The sequence below is a fragment of the Macrosteles quadrilineatus genome, unplaced genomic scaffold, assembly GCF_028750875.1.
Source record: "Macrosteles quadrilineatus isolate MER2022 unplaced genomic scaffold, UCM_ALF_1.0 Scaffold_4__1_contigs__length_99947679, whole genome shotgun sequence".
In the NCBI taxonomy this organism is placed as follows: domain Eukaryota; kingdom Metazoa; phylum Arthropoda; class Insecta; order Hemiptera; family Cicadellidae; genus Macrosteles; species Macrosteles quadrilineatus.
Genome location: NW_026542597.1, coordinates 30,865,289 through 30,878,051, shown reverse-complemented (window position 1 = coordinate 30,878,051; position 12,763 = coordinate 30,865,289). Strand labels below are relative to the sequence as shown.

The following is a 12,763-nucleotide window of genomic DNA, read 5'->3' as shown; positions in this document are numbered from 1 at the left end:
CTTGATATTTTATTTGCTGCAACCCTCAACCTACCATCTGCTTATTTAATATAAACTAGAGGTCGTCCAGTGGTCGAAAACTTAACCAAAAGTATGTAATGTAAAAACTTCTCTATTTTCACCCCATGTACAGACTTCTCTATTTTCACCCCACGCTGTAAATAAAACATGAGATAGGGATTTCTTTTGAAAGTGTCTTGAAAAAAGCATTTTGTATCAAGGGCTGTGAAACAATTTTGCCTATGTGGCAACATGATGTGAATGCCGTCGTATCACGTTGTGTGGCTTCGGACCGGAAGTGTTTTCCATAGCAAAAGCTGCAATCTAAGTTCATAAGTCCAATGTCTGAGCCACAAAACTCCCGAGGCACTTCTCTTAACACACATTTAAAACTATCTATCATATTCGGTATAATAACTACATCTTGTTGAATAATTATCATATTATAGGGACGGTTACGGTTTCTTCTTTCTATCCGGCCATTTAAGGTTCGCTGTAGAGACATTTCAGAATGGTACTTGAATGTCACTCAAGTTTATAATAAACAAATACAGTAAAATGATCAAAATTTCACTAAACAAGTAAGTATATAATAATCGGACATAGCACACAACACACAATCAGTGCAAAATCGGACTCACAACCACTAAGAACTAAATTTGTTTATGTTATTATTTTGATTTTATATTTTAGATGATGATTGCTTTCTGGTGAAGATACCACAAAAAATATTATTAATGTACACACGCCAGCCAACGTCTGTAGTGCATTTAATACAGTACACATTTTATAAGTATACATGTGATTGGAATTTCTTTGATTTGTTTTGATTTTCTGTTTATATTTCGTTGTTATTTCGTCACAAACATGGCAAATAAGACCCATATTAATTTTTTTTATTTTAAATTTATTTTTTGTGCTTATTTTTTGCTTTTTTAATTTATAAAGGGATTCTGCACACCTACAGGAAACATCTTCCTAACGGTATGCGTAGATTTTCCCTGCGATGCACACAAGCTGAGAAAAAAGGTTTTAAAGAACATGCTTGACTGTTATGGGCTGATTTTGAGAAACATACGATTGATTGTTTATAGATGCTAGATTAGCGGCAGACAACGAGCATGCACAGGGGTACTCCTTCACTATCCACAGGCATTGTTGATTGTTAACTGATTGCTTGAAGTCGGCAAAAGCGATGTGTTTTTTTTTTTATGTTAGCCTGATTCCTACTGTAAGCTATATGCTTGCTTTTTGCAGCTAGCCTAGCAACTATACTGAACAAGAGGAGGTTGAAAAATACTACCCTTGTGTTTTGAAATTCTCTCAAAGAAAGTGTTTTGGTAAGATTTGCGTTTAGTCTTAGGTGTTTGGCAAGTACAATCTAGATGTAGGTGTAAATCCTCCTATTAAATTAAACCTTTCTAAGAAGTTCTATACTATGGGGTTGCCGCAGAAGAAATTACAATTGAAAAGATAATGGATAATGGAATAGTGGTTTAGATGAATAATTTTAGCCGACGACAGTTTAAGATCGGTTTAGATATGAGAGGATGTGAAAAAACAGAGTATAAACTGGAAAATGTAAAAATTATGAGTTGACAACCCTATTTTTGCAATTAGTGGTGTAAAAATGTCCTAAAACAAGGATTGTAACCCGATTACAACTTCTTTTGGAAACCAAATCTGAAATTTATGTTGTAAACAAAACTGTTGTACACATTGAAATATTTTTTGACAAATACTAGCGTTCCCTAAATCCGGGGTAATCTAAGCCATTTTACAGCAATTATAAGAAGAAAAGTTTTGTTAAAAAATAAAATGTTTTCAAATTTCAGTGTTAACAACATTTTTACACGAAGTTGTAAACATAAGTTTAAAATGTACGTGTCAACTGGTGTTTACTAATTAAATTGAAGGCATCACGCCCATAATACAGTAGTGCTAATTTCTTGTTTATTCTTGACTATCCTAAACTGCGCTATTATTTTATTACAGTCCCATTAGTGTCTCAAAACTGATGTCTGAAGTCACACACCTCGAAGCTAAAGTTTTCCAGCGTATTCCCTTAAACAGCTAGGTTCTAGTCAATGGTTCTAATGTCTATAGGTCTTAATTGTTTGTATTGCTAAAAGAGTCCACATTGCTGCTTGCTCGCTGGCGAGTAAGTGACACTTTTACAACCCGCCGCCATAATAAACCATAGATGTGGAGGGTTGAGTTTTACCATGTTTTACTTGTCAATTAACTTTCCACCGCGACACTCACCAAAAACATTTATCCTAAGATGTTGATCGCTCCCGTTTAGGTGCCACAGAAGGTGGCAGGAATATTTTTCTAAACTGTGGTGGCACGGTGCCACCACAGTTTAGAAAAATATTCCTGCCACCTTCTGCGAGGATTTGTCGCTGACCTCTTGTTAGTTAGTGGCAGGTTGTTGGGGTGGCACATTTTTGGCGCTTCGTATTTTTCTAGTAATAGTGATAATTTAACAAGAAACCAAACGGCAATTCCTTGTACAGAACTCGGCAGAATTGCTCAGGGATTTTCGGATTTACAACGTTGATTGTGAAACTCCAGTCAATTATCCAGAATATCTATTATTTATGCCTTGAAAATTTTTGGGCGTAAACCAGTGGCATCAATGGGGCGTATGGAATACCCCCCAGGAAACAGGGGGGGGGGGTGGTCCGGGGTTTACAAAGAGTTACAAAAAAGGGGTTACAAAAAAGAGGGGTTTAGCTTATTTAATTGTCAAAAGCCATGGTGGAAGGAGGCACTTGGTAAAAAGTATTCGACCAATAATTATTGGTGTGTTCACTACTGCAAGGAGATCCAAATGTTTGTATATACATATTAACCAACAGTTGGCCCCAAAAGTCGAATCCCGTTATACTTACTGTTTAAGGGACAGTTATAAAAAGTAAGTTCGGCACTTTATGTATATTTCACTTTTTTTTCAAATCATTGTAAAAAACTAACTATTTGGTATTCAACTAGCTGTGGCTGGGATAATTGACATGGTATATAGTGTAACACCCCGATACGGGAATTTCATCACTCTCGAATCGCCGAGTATTTTCTCGTTCGTGTAATTAAACAGTTGGCTACCCTGGTGAAATGAATGTAGTTCTCCCCTCCATGACGACCACGATCCTTCAGAGAGTCGAGGTTGTAGAAGGAATTAACTGTCGTCGAGGGACAGCGTGTGGGTTTTTGTGATTTTTCTTGGTTTACTTTATGTTTTAAGTGTACTTTTGCCATTTGTTTAGTTTATTTTAAGACAATAGTGCATCTGGATCTTCTTCAAGAACCGTAAGTTGATCACATTTCTTATTATAGTCTAACCAAATATGAAACGTCAGAACTGTGTCCAACCTTGCTCCAAGTTGTTACCAAATACGCAAGATGTAATTTACGCTGTCTTTGTCTATGAGTGACAATCTTGTACTTACTTAAGCTCTAGGGACTGTTTATCGTTTTGAAATCCAGTATGTATAATGCATTACTAAACATCAAGTCAATACTGCTCATTGGGCACCAGAGACTTGCAAACCTCTTTGTTCACTTGGGAAATAACATTGGCAACCTAGAATACTTTAATGATTTCTGCCACATTTGCTCATTAAAACGCCACATTTAAGGTAACTTATATCAGTATAAGTAAACAAGTTGAAATATCCCAAATCGGTAACTTAGTAGGATAGGTCTACTAAAAAATTTCAAGACAATACGTAAGTTACTATAATAATTTCACATTGGACCTAACCTACAATAGGCTTAGGCAACATTTTAGACTAGAGCATAAGTCAAGTAAATGTAGGGGATTATGCTATATTGCCAACTAATATAATTATACTAGGTGAAACCCGTTGAAATCGACGGATACTTTCAAGGCTTACGCTAATTCATCTAACTGTGTAAAATTCTGTGAAATATAGCCTACATATTTTGAACATTTAGCATTGTTAAAAGGGTAATAAGTGTAAAAAAATAATGATTTTAACTGCGTTAGTTGCCAAATTTGGTTGATCATTCAATGATTAAATTATTTCCCATACCGTACGTCATCGGAGTTATTATTAAGTTAGTATGTTATAAAATATCTCTAACCTTTAAGTATTAAAATTGTATTGGTGGGCCTCCTCATTTATATGGTCTTGGTGGCTTCATTGGCAACAAATAATGCAAATGACATAGCAATGGGACATTTCCAAAAAGCAAAAATACTGTAACTTGGCTGTTACGTATATATTGACGTATATATACCCCCCCCCCCTCTGCTGTATTATGCTTGTATTTGGCTGTTGATATTGGTAATCAACGTACCTTATAAAGGATTATGTGATCTAGTTTAAAAGGAATATGACCTTTCTGTCATGACAGTAGCTGCTTAAATCGTATTTTCTCTTTGTACCATATTTTACAGCCAAAATATAGTGTTATTTTCAATAATGTTACCAACCCAGTGCATCAAAGTCTGTAATATAGGCAGGTGCAAATAATTTGTCAAGATGGGTACCATTTTAGGCAAGGTTTCTATGTTTGGGTTTTATTAGACACGATAAGAGCAGATAAATCTACATAAATATTTGATATGTGTAGAATAGTATGATAAAATGTAGGAAAAAGTTGTGAAAAAGGCAGACACCAACCCTTACAGTAGATATAATTAAAAAGTATTATTCACATGGCCAAAATGTAAACAACTCTGTGGAGGGATCTTTAAAGGCTTCTGGGGCAGAGCCCTAAGGGATTTTGCTTAGTTTTTCTTTTGATAACTCATCCACAGACCAAGACCTTTCTTTGGACACCTCTAAGTTTCTACGCCCAGCTGTTCTCTCAAATTAGTGGGGACAAAGTTTCCAATTAAATATTTTAATTCCCCCATGTTAATCTTATGGGAGAAAATCCAACTTTGATGGCCTGTGGGGCAAAGCCCGAGGATTTTTATTACAGTAATTGGTATAGTTGTACATATACAACACGAGACACTACACAAAAATATTTAAGCATGTGCATGGCTATAAAACTGGTGACCAACTGCTTAAATGTTTTTGTATCTTGTCGTGTGTTGTATAGGCCTATGTACTATTTATTAACAATTGACACAATGAAAATGAAGAAATAACGTGAAAAATGTAAATAAGTACCGTCCTACAATATTTTAGTTTAGTGTACGACTACACCAGACGATGGAGTAATCTCCGAAACGGCCGTAGTGCTATAACTAAATAAGGATTGCGAAGACATTAAGTACCAATATATATTTGTATACCTATAGGCAACATTTTAGACTAGAGCATAAGTCAAGTAAATGTAAATGTACACGCAATCTGCCACGCAGTGAAAAATCATTATTAACTTATGTGGCAGAATATATGGTTTAGCATGCTATTAATCACATTGTTGTGTTTTAACCCTTGCACATTTTACAAACACTGTCTGCTAATCCACCAATAACTTAGATAAAAATGGACAGTTGGTTTGTGTGCTTAAAATATTTTTAAACCAGGATTGTTAGATTCTAAAGGACTACTACCGCTGTTTACAGGAGTACCCACACACCGTTTTTACAAATCTTTACTTTTAACATTTTTTGGTAAAATTTAACATTAATTAAGCTACAAAAGAAGACATTGAACTTATTTGGGCTGCCGCCATAATAGGCTATTTCAGTTTTTCGGATTAGCCAAAAATAATAGACAAGTAAATATAATGGAATAGCTAAACAAATGTTGCCTTCTAAAACGGTCCCTAAAATTGCATAAGTTACTAAGAGTCCAAACCCCTTTCAAATACAAACAAATAAGTTTCAATTAAGAGAGACTGAGATTTAGAGAATTTTGAATCCCTCATTTCTGTAACAGCTTTCCCATTGAGCAGTAGTCTGTTCTAAAACTGTGCTCAGGGATAAAAAAAAGACACTACAGACACCCATCATGGTATTTGCAATAGATAATTGAGTGTGAATCAAAGACTGTAGTACATATTTCATCACTAGGGCTAATTTATAGAGAGTGACTCTTTTCGACCTGAGCTCAAGTTTTACGATTGAGGCCAAGGTAGGAAAATGAGAGTTGAAAATAGACACTTTTTTGCCCGTTTGATGAAATAGGCTATATTTGTTGTCATATTGCACCATTATTTGATCAAACAATGTTTTAAAACCAAAATAGTTTACATTTAATGTAATCTCTGAAAACTACTTCTAACTTGTTTTCAATGTAATTTGCTGATGAAAACAAGCTAACAAGCAGCTGTTTAGTAGTGATTCAATCTTTTCGTCTATTACAATTGTGTTAGTGTACATGATAACATACTATCACAATATCGAACTATTTACAATAAGGCACAATAAACTACAATCGATTAAACAATCCATAGGCTACTGTAGGCTGTGATGCATGCAAAGAATTGTTTACAATCGAAATTTACAACTGAGTTGACAACAGCTGATTTTTACTCCCTAGGGGCTAAAAAAATTACTCCCTAGAGAGTAAAAATACTACCTACTTTAGACCTGCAACACATGCATTAATACCCCCGCCGCAGCAAACCTGCAGACTAAGCGAATTTCCATTTTGCCTGATTTGATTTTCAATTAAATCTATTCAAATAACATTAGGTATAACGAACGAGCACCTAGGTTTACTGCCTACAGTGTAATAAAGTGTGTTTAAAAAAAAAAAAACACATATTTTATAGTAAAATATTAATAGCTTAGTATAAAATAAATAGATTGGACAAGTTTGATCCAAATATATGCATAAACAAGCAAACTACAACAGTTTACTTATTCTCCATAAGAATAACATGGGAATTTTTAATTTAAAATTTTATCCGTAACCAATAACCATACAAAACCCCCGCCGCAGCAAACCTGCAGACTATATAATTTCCATTTGACTGATTGGATTTACACTAAAATGTCTACTTAAAAAAATAACATTTATTCCCTATTTAAATAGAATTAGTTTAACAAGTACTTAGGTTTGCTGCATCAGGGAGGGTAAAACTGTTTTTTTTTTGTAAAATGTTAATAGTTAGTAAGAAATAAAAACATTTTCCAAATTTGATCAAAATATGTTCATAAACAAGCAAACTACAACAGTTTACTTATTCTCCATAAGAATAACATGGGAATTTTAAATTTACAATTTTTTGGAATTTTCTCCGTAACGATTAGGCGCATAATAACGCTTCAATATACTAAATTATTTGTTTTTTTAAGCTCTACAAAATGGTTTGGAAAGAAATTGCTAAATTTTATGTTTTTTGGGTCAAAAATGGGAAAACCCTATTTTTACCCCATAAAACCCCCCGTAAACCCCCGTTCCCATGGTCCGATCATGCTGGATCGCGAACTCGTTCGAATAAACGTAGGTTTACACGTTTGTACCAAATTTCATCAAAATCGGATCATTTTTGCTCGAGTTATCGTGCTGACGGACACATATATATATATATATATATATATATATATGAATTTGAACGGATGGTGTTTTTGGCCTCTAGGGACCTCAAATTGAAAAAAAAAATCGGTCCCGCGTCCAGGTCTTACCATGAGTACTACGGTAATAGCTTATTCCCTATATGGGAAATTCGCTAAAAAAGCTGTTTTTGTTGCAGTATGGCAAAAATTCTCTTTTATTTTTGTTAGTAACTTGCTCTTTCTAAAGGTTGTCCACCTATACCCTGTTAGTGAATTTCCCATAGGGAATAAGCTATTTACCTTAGATCTCATGGCAAGACCTGGACCTAGAATTTACTTTTTTGTTTTGATGTCCCCAGAGGCCAAAAACACCATCCCTTCAAATTTAGACCTATCCTATACATGTTTTTTTACGTTTAACACAAATTTCAAGTACCATGTACACTGTTTTATGATGAAAAAGGCTCACGTTTTGGTATTCTTGTATTCCTTATTTTATTGCCTATTAGCTGATGTGCATTGTTGCATAGTTATATCTATGAGTTTTAGTGTTAAAGGGAATTTATTGATCATGCTAAAACACCTTATTATTTAATTTTTACTACAAATGGTCAATACTGTAACATTAAACCTCATAGATAACTTGAACAATGTATATAAGCTGACCGGCAATGGAATAAGGAAAACAGGGATTGCCTACCATCATTTGAGCTGGTTTTGTTGTTAAAAAGCGTCTTATGGTAGTTGTAATAATTATTTATGTTGTGTAAAAAATACCCTTTTTAATTTGTGTTAGTTAGCACAACAACTCGACATAAATGATCTGATTTTATTGAAATTTGGTACAAATGTGTAAACCTAACCTATGTTTATTCGAACGAGTTAGCAAACCAACATGATTGGGCTATGGGGACAGGGTTTTATGGGGGGGAAATCGGTTTTTCCAATTCTTGATCTTAAAAGAATTTTAATTTCTTTCTAACTATTTTTTTAGAGATTAAAAACAATAATTTAGTCCATTAAAGGCGTTACTATGCGCTCAATAGTCAAGGAGAGAATTCAAAAAAACTGTACCTATATTATTTGAATTGTAGAATAATAATGTAGTTTGCTTGTTTATGGATTGATACAATTTTGAGAATTTCGATCCACTAGGCTAATTAAAATCACTTTTTAATTAACTGCTTCTTCAATGTTTATAAATTCCTGGTCTACGAACCAGGAAAACAAAAATATGGAATATAATGCATAGATTCTAAGTCAGATAGATGATACATCAATTTTTCAATCTATATTTAGAATTTTGTATTTCTGCTGCCAATATTCTGTATAGACAGGTGCCTGCCACAAACCATCATGGAATTAGTAGTGGTATCTATCTTATATATTAAAAAAATTTGGTTTTTCTTTTCCGAGTTCGTTTGGCTCTTCTACCCGACCGATTTTCATGATTGAGGTCTCAAATTGAAGGTATGCACGCACAGATTTGCCATCAAGCATCGTCATATAATTATCTATAGTATTACTCGGTTTATACGTAAACGAAATTTGCTCCCCATGTATTTCTTATGGGAGTTAAATTTGGCTTTTCTTTGCCGAGTTCGTTGGGCTCTTCTACCCGACCGATTTTCATGATTGAGGTCTCAAATTGAAGGTATGCACGCACAGATTTGCCATCAAGCATCGGCATATATTTATCTATAACCCCACTCGGCTTATACGTAAACGAAATTTGCTCCCCATGTATTTCTTATGGGAGTTAAATTTGGCTTTTCTTTGCCGAGTTCGTTGGGCTCTTCTACCCGACCGATTTTCATGATTGAGGTCTCAAATTGAAGGTATGCACGCACAGATTTGCCATCAAGCATCGGCATATATTTATCTATAACCCCACTCGGCTTATACGTAAACGAAATTTGCTCCCCATGTATTTCTTATGGGAGTTAAATTTGGCTTTTCTTTGCCGAGTTCGTTGGGCTCTTCTACCCGACCGATTTTCATGATTGAGGTCTCAAATTGAAGGTATGCACGCACAGATTTGCCATCAAGCATCGGCATATATTTATCTGTAATCCCACTCGGCTTATACGTAAACGAAATTTGCTCCCCATGTATTTCTTATGGGAGTTAAATTTGGCTTTTCTTTGCCGAGTTCGTTGGGCTCTTCTACCCGACCGATTTTCATGATTGAGGTCTCAAATTGAAGGTATGCACGCACAGATTTGCCATTAAGCATCGGCATAAATTTATCTATAATCCCACTCGGTGTATATGCAAATGAAATTTGCTCCCCATGTATTTCTTATGGAAGTTAAATTTGGTTTTTCTTTGCCGAGTTCGTTTGGCTCTTCTACTCAACCGATTTTCATGATTGAGGTCAGGTCTCGAATTGAAGGTATGCACGCACAAATTTGCCATCAATCATCTACAAATATTTACCTACAGTATTACACGACCAGAACACATAATTTGATTTATTTTATAATTCTTACTTCAATTTAAGATGTACCTTTACCAGTTATAAATTTATAATCCTATATATTTTAGTCTAAGAACCTTCAGTTAAATACTGGCTTTCATTTAAGCTATTAGTTATTCAAATCGGACGAGTTTCAAGCAAACGTAAGGTGAATAACCAATATAAAAATTATTTTTAATAATGTTTTAATATGGTTAAAAATCAATAGCTCCAGTATTGTTCATGTTTTTCTATGTGTTTTAGACACAAAATAATCAGTAAATTATAGGATTTAATTTGAGCTATTGATCGTTTGAATCAGTTAAGCTCAAGATACTGTATTTATCAATCAATCAAAAATTATAAATTTGATTATTTCTCGGATATAATAAAATAATTATTTTAACGCTGCGGAGCAGCATGGGTCCTCTAGTCTATATATTAATTTGAAACTGTTTTTCTTTGTCATAGCTATTTTGAGAGAACGGCTGGGCGTAGAAACTCGGTAGAGGTGTCTAAAGAAAGGTCTTGGTCTGTAGATGAGCCATCAAAAGACGAATGAGGTAAATTCCCTTGGGGCTCTGCCCCAGAAGCCTTTAAAGTTGCCTCTTCAGATTTGTTTACATTACGACCATACGCATAATTCTACACTACTTTTTAATGAAACAGCTGTTAATATTTAAATTGTGATTTGTTGAATTTGTCAAAATGAAGTACAGTATTTGCAATGGGTTTTTCTGATTTTAAATTAGATTTTCTTCTGCATCGTGTCATGTTTTGCAATATAATGTTCTATTCTATTACCAAATCAGTGGAAAATCCTAATATCACAGTACATAACTCTTAAAATTATTTCATTTGGAGTTAACTTATATCTATTGTATGGGTTGGTTTCTGCCTTTTTTACTACTTCTTGGAGATTGTACGTAGGTGATATTCGTTGGCATATTGCATCTGTAGACGAAACTTGGGTTGGTGTAATTATTACAATGGAAAAGAGCAAAAAATCCTGGACAATTTGATATGGGCTAAAAATAAAACTGAATTAACACTGTTCTAGCCTACATTATTCTTGAGCAATCATTGAAATAATCGATTTGCAAACAATGGAAACATAGAAAAAGTCATAAGTTAGAACACAACCAAGTAGAAAAAATAGAAATAATTTTTTTTGCATTTATAATCGTTGTCATAGACAACCTAATGCGGCTATGAGTGGGAAAAATTTGTAGAAAACACTAAAAAAAAGATAGGCTAAGCTTTTTGAAAAAAGATAAGATATTTACAAAGGATTTTCATTATATCTAACTGTTGTGTAGATCGTGAGTATTTCCATAATCTTTGAGTCGCCTGTAATGCTTCGCAATTGCTCGAATTCGAGCAACAGGTACACTAGTAATCATTCTAATTGTTAAAAAGGAAAAAGGGGAAAATGTAAATTTTGTTTTTTAATTTTTGTTTATCAATTTGGATCTCGCCAACAAGTTTTGTAAACTTGGCGAGGCCAAGATGTTGTATGATCATAAATAAATATGTTTGAATTTTGTATTTGAACTAGGCTATTATCATTTCACCAAAATAACACTCTATTACCTTCCCAATGTCAGCAAATCTATGTACTCGTTTAAATAGGGTAGCTATTTAAATAGGGAATAAATCTGTCATTTTTAATGAGACATTTTAATGAAAGGATTTTCAGGCAAATGGAAATTTGCTAGTCTGCAGGATTGCTGCGGTGGGGTATTTTATATGAAGTTGAGGTCAAGTTGTAATTTGTAGGAAGTCTCATAGACACTCTTTAATCTTTTGGGTATTTTATTTAATATAAAATAAGTCTATTCTTTAATCTATGGACGAATATAGTAGTGTTAGTGTTGAGCGTTGTGGTGACGCGAGGCGCGACGGTGGCGCGGCCGCGCTGTGTTTGCGCCGGTCTCCGTCGCGAGGTCAGTGACCTCCACGGTCAAGGTCGGTCACCTTACCTCTACCGCTAGCTCGCCCTCTACTGTCCGCTCCGAGCACGGTTGGCACTCCTTTGTCTACCTCAGTCGCACCTTCGTGTGGACGTGGACACATTTGACTGTTGATTGAACCATACTCCCCAGTCCAATGTTTTGAATCTCAAGTGAGTTTACTGAAGATATACATCGCCGACAGTGCTCTGATCTCAGTTGCTGTAACTGTATCGGTTACAGTATTGAATAAGCAACATTTAAGCCATCATGCAATGATGGCGTGTTGTTAACGATATCCTCATTTTGTGTTACACAAAATAAGTTACCATAGTACTGTACAGTGTACATGTACCAGTACCAAAGATTAAAGGAGAAAATCGAATCTTTTCGGTAATCAGCTATGAGGGGGGTCTCCGGAATTTTATCCCCTGGAGTTTACCCCCAGAGCAGAGCTGACGTCCATAGATAGACAAAAGAAAGAAGAAGGCTAAATAATTATTAACATTTATTCTATTTGTCTATGCTATGACGTAGTAACCTGAGTGATCTCAAGGTTGTTCGTGGGTGAAATTTTACCCTAGTTGATTTGAAAATCTAATGAAAAAAGACGGAACGTGATACATTTGATTAGTAATAAACCCGGAATTCCCCCCCTGCCCATATAACTAAAGGTTTAGACGACTACAGACTTACGGCTCGGAATAAGGATATGATCATTTATTTTTATATGTTTCACAGCAACCGTAGTAAAACGAAAGTTTGTACATGCATTGAATTTGGCCTATTTAAAGGTCTTGGTCTGTAGTAGATGTGTCATCAAAAGAGAAACGAGGTAAATTTTCTTGGGCCTCTGCCCTTAAACTTATGCGGCCGTTAGAGTCTCCTTCCCATGTTATCTTTATAGAAAAAAATTAAGTT

General features: G+C 34.7%; 1 long non-coding RNA gene across 1 annotated transcript in view; it reads left to right on the top strand.

The window, feature by feature from the left end:
- Positions 1-3,146: 3,146 nt before the first annotated feature.
- The window catches only part of LOC128991263 (uncharacterized), a 72,158-nt gene continuing 62,541 nt past the window's right edge, over positions 3,147-12,763 (top strand). The window contains exon 1 of the long non-coding RNA XR_008490620.1: positions 3,147-3,312. This is a non-coding gene — a long non-coding RNA (uncharacterized LOC128991263). The remainder of the gene's footprint in view (positions 3,313-12,763) is intronic.